Raw genomic sequence first — 7,617 nt, 5'->3', positions numbered from 1 at the left:
TCTACACAAAAAACCAACAAACAAAAAAACCCAAAAAACAAGACAAAACAAGATAAAACACCACTTATCTACAGATACAAAAATTATATCATGTTTGTGGACCCCCTAGGGCCCATCCATACACCATTTCCAAGCCAATGGACCTCAGGTCAAAAACTCCAGTTCTAGATATACCAATGGTCAAGGACAATTCAGCATTCTTTGTCTGTAAAGAACAGAAACTAGCTCTGGAACCAGGCAGTTTTAGAGGGTCTTTGTAGTAGAAGCTTCTGGACAGTCTTATCTGCATCCCACATCTGGGATAAGTAAGCCCCATCCATGGCCAGGCTTTTGACTCTCTGATCATCATTCCATGTTCTGTTCATGTCTCAGTTGCCTTGCTTGGGTCAGGTGCCCTTTCCTTCACTAGCAGAAAGCTAGACACCTTGGTGAAATAGCAGACTGTATCTAATGAGGAAGAATAATTTGTCAGAAGGAATTTGAGGTGCTATTACCAAAAAACATATATTAAAATTCTTTTTAGGTTTATTTATTTTGAGAGAAAGAGAGAACACAAGTTGCGTAGGGGCAAAGAGAGAAGGGAGAGAGAATCCCAAGCAGGCTCCACACTGTCAGCACAGAACCCGATGCAGTGCTCAAACCCACAAACCGTGAGATCATGACCTGAGCCGAAACCAAGAGTCGGATGCTTAACTGACAGAGCCACCCAGATGCCACCAAAATATATATATATATATATATATATATACATATATATATATATGTATATATATATATATATTTTTTTTTTTAAAGAAAAATGAAAAGAAAAAATAATGGTGTGGACATGAGGCAGGCAAAAGAGAAAATAAAGTTTACTTTACATCCCAAGAAAAGAGGGATTTTTTAAATGGTAAGACATTTCCTGGGAACATTTTGATGCTTCTGAAATCATAATATGGCTTTCAGTGTGTGTATACATTGAAAGCAGCCCTCCCCTCCTTCCCACTCTCAGAAAAGTAAACTTGTGAAGTCAGGGTTGCATCCTATCATTGACGAGTCTTGGAACTGAGAAAGTGTGGCCTTACAGAGTCAAAGCCATTCAAGGTGATTCCTTGAAGCTTCAGGAATGGCACTTCATGCCAGCTTCTTTTAATCTTTTCTAATGCGTACTTTACCTGATTCGGCTGTCATTTTACATCAGATGTTTGCTGCACTACTGAATGCTGAGATAAAATTCAATTCTATTGAATGGGTATTCACTGAACAGTAGCTATGGGTATTCACTGAACAGTAGCTACTAGTCAAGCTCTCATCCAGGCACTGTGAGCGTCACAAAAGGAGAAAAACACAGAGCCGTCTGCTCTCCAAGAGCTTAGAGCTTGGATGGAGAGACTGCACACACATAGGACCCAGGTAAAATACCCACCTGCCCTGCTAACCTAAGTGATACTCATTTGGAATGCTAACTTAGTACTTCAACAGGGGGTCAGGAGTTCAGAGAGCAGAGTGTGGGTTGAGTGGAGAAGGAAGAACCTGGGATGTCCCTGTCCTATGCCTGTGCCTATATGGAGACAAGGCTCCCAGGACCCGCTCTGAAAGGAATGAGACACTGAGCAGTTGCACATCTTGTCTTGGTCATTATCCGAGAGGCAGAGAAGCCATGGGTGAGGAGGGCTGTGTGCCCAATGAGCTTCTCACTGGGTCAATACCCATTCATCTATCAGGTGACTGTAACTTTACGGTCACTTCCAGAAAGATCTTCCCAGACCTCTCAATTTAAAATAAGTTCTAGGGGCGCCTGGGTGGCGCAGTCGGTTAAGCGTCCGACTTCAGCCAGGTCACGATCTCGCGGTCCGTGAGTTCGAGCCCCGCGTCAGGCTCTGGGCTGATGGCTCAGAGCCTGGAGCCTGTTTCTGATTCTGTGTCTCCCTCTCTCTCTGCCCCTCCCCCGTTCATGCTCTGTCTCTCTCTGTCCCCCAAAAATAAATAAACGTTAAAAAAAAATTAAAAAAAAATAAGTTCTATTAAACTTTCTAACAGTACCTTGTTCTTTTCCTTTAGAACGCTTAGTGTGATTTGTAATTATATGTTTACTTTTCTCTCCAGTGGTCTGTGAGCTTCTCTAGGGAGCGAAGGACTGTGTCTTTTTGCTTGCCTCTGTATCCACAAAATTCAGTATATTGCCTGTCCGTACGAGGTACTCAGTAAATACGTGTGGAGTGATTGAAAAGTTAAGTACAGGCTAGAAACCATCTTTTTTCTGACAATGATGAGGCTCAATGGGGGGCAAGGACGTCGTTTTTAAGAAACACCTTTGGATGTTAGAAACGTGCCAGACCAAAAGGGACAGTGAGTCACTGATGAAGACCCAAAAGTTACAATAATTAAGAAGGGCTGCTTCCTGGTTTGGAATTTAAAACCTGAGGTGGACTATTCACAACCTACAGAATGAGGGTGGAGCTCCCCTGTCCCGTTCTACCATGTGGACCGTCTGGCCTTTAATAGAACTCTAAGGAGCTATGTCGTTCATGTGGTCTCATTCCCCCAAGCAGATACCAAAACAAAACAAAAGTCAAAAAACGAAACCCTGACTGGGGCGTCTGGGTGGCTCAGTCGGTAAGCAGCCGACTTCAGCTCAGGTCACGATCTCACGGTTCGTGAGCTCGAGGTCCGTGAGTTTGAGCCCCGCATCAGGCTCTGTGCTGACAGCTCAGAGCCTGGAGGCTGCTTCAGATTCTGCGTCTCCCTCTCTCTACTCCTCCCCCACTCACACTCTGTCTCTCTCTCTCTCAAAAATAAATAAACATTTAAAAAAAAAAAAAAGAAAGAAAGACACCCTGGAAGGAGTTAGAGAAGCATGAAGACAGGCAAGTTGATGAAGCTCTTATTTCTCCTGAAATAGAAACATAACATTTGCCAGCAGGGAGAAAGTGGTGAAAAAAAGGAGTTGAAAGAATTCACTGGCGTTCTTGGCTTGAGAGTTTGCTTTGGTTGCTGGCAGTGGGGAGGGAGTAGGGATTCCTTCCCATGCTTTAGCTGAAGACTTAAATTTCACAAACCCAGAAGCAGCGAGCGTGAAGATCTTGCTTGAACTTTTCACTAGTGCTCCGGTGCCTCTGTACAAATGAAAGCAGAGATCTTTAAACTTTCCCTCATATGGGATTTTACAGCTTTACGGAAACGAGCAAGGCTACCTTTTACTGTAGAAGTAGGTATGATTTTGCCCAAAGCCTTCTTTTAAATAAATTTATTCGATATTCCTACCAGTAAGAAAAAGACATTTTTATTATAATACTTGATACTTATGTGGTAGTTCTCTCTGAGGAATTCAAAGTCCAGCTAAGTGTACGAAACGGATACATTTCATAGCTTCTGGTGGAAACGCAAATGTCTGGGACTTCCTGCCATACTACTTCTCAAATATACGAAGTTGGATATTTTCCCCTCTCGGATTAGGCATCTGGATGTCTTCTCTGGAAAAACATCTGTTCATGTCCTCTTCTCGTTTCTGGATTATTCATTTTTGGGGGTGTGGGGTTTCAGAAGTTCTTTATAGATTTTGGATACGAATCCTTTATCCGATATGTCATTTGTAAATATCTTCTCCTATTCCACAGGCTGCCTTTTAGTTTTGTTGATTCTTTCCGTTGCTGTGCAGAAGGTTTTGATTTGGATGAAGTCCCAATAGTTCATTTTTGCTTTCGTTTCCCTTGTCTCCAGCGATGTGTCCAGTAAGAAGTTGCTACGGCCTTGGTCAGAGAGGTTGCTGCCTGTGTTCTCCTCTAGGATTTTGATTGTTTCCTGTCTCACATTTGGGTCTTTTATCCATCTTGAATTTGTTTTTGTGTATGGTGCAAGAAAGTGGTCCGGTTTCCTTCTTCTGCATGTTGCTGTCCAGTTTTCCCAACACCATTTGTGAAAGAGACTGTCTTTTTTTTTTTTTTTTTTAACGTTTATTTATTTTTGAGACAGAGAGAGACAAAGCATGAACGGGGGAGGGTCAGAGAGAGGGAGACACAGAATCTGAAACAGGCTCCAGGCTCTGAGATGTCAACACAGAGCCCGACGCGGGGCTCGAACTCATGGACCGCGAGATCATGACCTGGGCCGAAGTCGGCCGCTTAACCGACTGAGCCACCCAGGCGCCCCATAAAGAGCCTGTCTTTTTTACTTTGGATAGTCTTTCTTGCTTTGTTGAAGATTAGTGGACCATGTTTCCCTTTTGGATTAGGGAAGTTAAATTTCACCCCTTCCCTAGTTCTAAAAAAGTCTTTCTATAATGTTAGGCTTCTGGAAATTCATATCAGATTTAAGTTCAACTCATAGCTAAAGGGGTTAATTGTTTGACCTCCGTATTCATCTAGGCCTTGGTGACTTACTTACATGATCTAGGTCTGTTTTCCCCTTTATAAATAGTATCTCTCCTCAGGGTTAGGTTAAGTAGCTTTCCTCTGGGGGAACAGTGTGGATGACCTGAAAAAGACTCACCCTGCCACAACCACATACACACGTGCGTGTGAGTGTAAGGACACACACAAACACACACATACTTGGTCACTGACCAGACCTCAAACCCAGGGCTTTCTTCCCAGCCGGACACCTCCAGAACCCTGGTCACAGATGCAGTCCTGGGAGCGAGGCCTCGTCCCACATCCTGACCTGTGAAGCTATATGACTGCCAAGTAGACGTGAGGCAGAAAGGGACACAGAGTCTGGGTGCACGTGACTAGAACAATAGCAACAACTGTGGTAGATGAAGCGACAGTCTACTGAGTCTGCTGAGACCTTAGGGATTGCCCGGGTGTCTGAGATGAAAAAGTGATCATCTCTGGGGTTTTCAGGTTGCACGGACCGGCACCGTTACCAAAACGGCTGGGGGGAGACGGAGGTTGCCAGCTTTTTATTTTGCCAAAAAATGACCCCTAGTCAAAACCCCCAAACTATCACAAATCTAATATTCACTGATAGGGGCAAGGACAACATTTAGCTTCGCATTGCTTTCGCTACTCTCGTTTTGCCGCTGGATGGCAAAAACCTCTCCACAGGCCTGCTGCCCTCTGCAGGGGAGCCTGAGACCCCAGTGGTAGAGACTACATGGCAGCCACGGCATGGACGGGCCGAGGGGGCAGGTTCATGGACATAGGCCGCCGACCGCTGCTCCTGGCAGCTGCAGCCAGGCCATGAACCCAGTCTCCGTGGGGAGGGTTCGTACTTCTGTGATTGTCACCGTTCTCCTGCTTCACTGCTTCCAGCATTTATATCCCTGGCACAGCCCGGCACAACATGGCGCATCGCTGACGCACAAGGCAGCGTTTCCTGGTTTATCCCGAGTGTGGTCCTTGTCCTCTTCACCGCGTCCCACGGGGACCCCAGCGGGGCGTGTCGCCCACAAACCTATCCTCACTGTATTCTCTGTCTTCACAGCATTCCGAGAGAGCGAGGAACAAGGCGTGAGTGCTCATCAATCTGCCATGCTCTTGCCACGTTCGCGTATGTCCCAGTGGCCACCGCACATCACATAACCTCGCCCAGGGTCTGTGTGGGAGAGGGCTGCAGCAAGGGCATAGATGCCAAGGTAGCATTCCTTAGAGGTCACCAGTGCAACACTGTGTGAGCTTTTCCTTCTTCGACGTGCATTGCGAGATACGGAGCTTTGACTTCCACGTTGTGGTGCTTTCACAAAGACACAATAGAGATGTTATGACTAGTAGAAGGGAGCATTCGGAGTCACCTTATTAAGGGACCGAATCCTACATCAAATGGCTCTGCTTGCCTCATAAAATTATTCATTAATTTTTAGCAGTGGCCTTGGGAAGTTATGTACATAATATTTAGAGGAAAATGGCATTTACAATTATAATGAATTAAAGCAATCCACACGGTAATACTGTTGCCCCAGTTTGGAACTTGAGGCTCGCGGATTTCATATTTAATGGCCTACCTATCGCCACCAGACCCTCTGCCCCAGTATGTATCGGGGTATGTACCCACGCCTGTCTCATCGGCTAGACCCCAAACGCCTCCAGAGGCAGGGATCTCACCTCACCCATGTTTATTTTCCTCGCCCTTCCAGCACCTGTACCACTCAGTAGATGCTCCCTAAATGCTTGTGGAATGAATGAGTCAGTAGTTGCCATTTATTAAACACCTGTGTGTTTCAGGGACTTCACTCCCAGATTGGGTCACCGATTCTTTCTCAGTGCCACCGAGAAGTGTTACTCTCTACGGTTTTCCCCTGAGGGGGGCTGAGGTGCAGAAAGCCCAAGGTGGATGGGCCCGAACTCCAGCCCCACCCCATCTGCTGCCCGGACACTTTCCTCACTGCTGCTTATGTGTGGAGCAGGAAGCACACAGTCAGAAGCAAAAGCCTCAAGGTGTTGAGAGAGGGGCAAAAAGAAACCAGGAAGAGGTAGGAGATTGCAGCGGCCCTCAAACAGTTCTCTGCCTCTGCAATATAATAAATACTGTTCATGAAGAGATTGGCCAGGGAAACCCTGCTTGGAAACCTTGTAGGAGAGCCAGCTCTACATCTCTTGGAAAAATCGAGACCAGCTCATTCTTGCTGGTGAGGAGAGGAGGGACTGGAGAGGCCTTGCTCCTAATACCGCAGGTACACAGAACTAATGTTGAACCAAGGCTGTCCTCGGGCGAAGGGTAGCCATTTTTTTTAGTTTCGCCTATAGTCTTTACTACCTACTAGATCAGTAAGTAACAATACTAAAAATAGCTACCATTTAGATAGGACGGCATACGTGGGGTGTAGGGGGGCAGCTGTGCAAAGCCCTTTACATACAATGCATGATCTCATCTAATCTCACAACAACCCATTTGACATAGATTTTATTATTCTTAATTTATAGATGAGGTAACTGCGCCCAGGGAGACTAGCTTTCCAGAGATTTCCCAGCTTTTAAGTGGTAGATCTAAAACCTAAGTCTATCTGGCTAAAAGCCCTGAATAATATTTAGCTGTGGGCTTTGCATGGCTTTGGTGCTGGTCTGAGGTGGAAATTGTGCAGCCCATTTATTCATGCAAAGCTGCGCACGTGTCTGTGTAATTTACAAAAACAAATCCAGGTCAAGATATCTGTCCGCTTCAGGTTTAAAAGCCTACTGTGGAGAGCTGCTCAAATCTCTACTCATTCACTCACTCTTTCGCTCCCTCAACAAGTATTTATTGCGCACTTCGGTATTCCAGGCAGGGCGCCCTCGGAGAGAGAACGTTGAACACCAGAGACCTGGTGTTTTGCTCCCCTGCCCTCCGCCCTTTCTTCGATTGTACGACCTCGTGGCGACGCTTTCAGAGAAGCAGGAAATGTGCCAGCCCGGGGATGACCTGTACCGGCGGTGCCCAGGGGCTGGGTGGTCAGGGCAGGCTCCCCGGAGGCGGCGGCGGCGGCCCGGGCCCGGCACGCGGGACCGGTAAGGCGACCCTGCCTAATGGGCTCGGAAACAAGCGTTGGGGCCCGACCGGGCCGAGGGCGGGGCCCGGGGCGAAGGCGGTGGGCTGAGGCCGAGGTCCGGGCGGGGGCGGCCGGCGAGTTAGGGTTAGGGCGAGAGGATTCGGCTTCCCGGCGGCAGAGGGCGCCTGGCGCTGCGGTCCGGCGCGCCGGAGCCGCCCGCGCGGGCGCCGAGA

At 47.1% G+C, this 7,617-nt stretch overlaps 1 long non-coding RNA gene across 2 annotated transcripts in view; it reads left to right on the top strand.

The window, feature by feature from the left end:
* The first annotated feature begins 6,369 nt into the window (after window positions 1–6,369).
* Window positions 6,370–7,617, top strand: part of LOC121039417 (uncharacterized) — a 66,337-nt gene continuing 65,089 nt past the window's right edge. The window contains exon 1 of one of the 2 annotated variants that reach the window (XR_005794765.1): window positions 6,370–6,391. This is a non-coding gene — a long non-coding RNA (uncharacterized LOC121039417). Of the gene's footprint in view, window positions 6,392–7,154; window positions 7,404–7,617 lie in introns of those variants that run through there. The other variant, XR_005794759.1, reaches the window with a different exon arrangement.

Source organism: Herpailurus yagouaroundi, unplaced genomic scaffold (assembly GCF_014898765.1).
Source record: "Herpailurus yagouaroundi ecotype Mexico unplaced genomic scaffold, PumYag 180, whole genome shotgun sequence".
Taxonomy (NCBI): Eukaryota; Metazoa; Chordata; class Mammalia; order Carnivora; family Felidae; genus Herpailurus; species Herpailurus yagouaroundi.
Note: the sequence above shows the minus strand (reverse complement) of the source record. Positions and strands in the feature narration are given on the sequence as shown.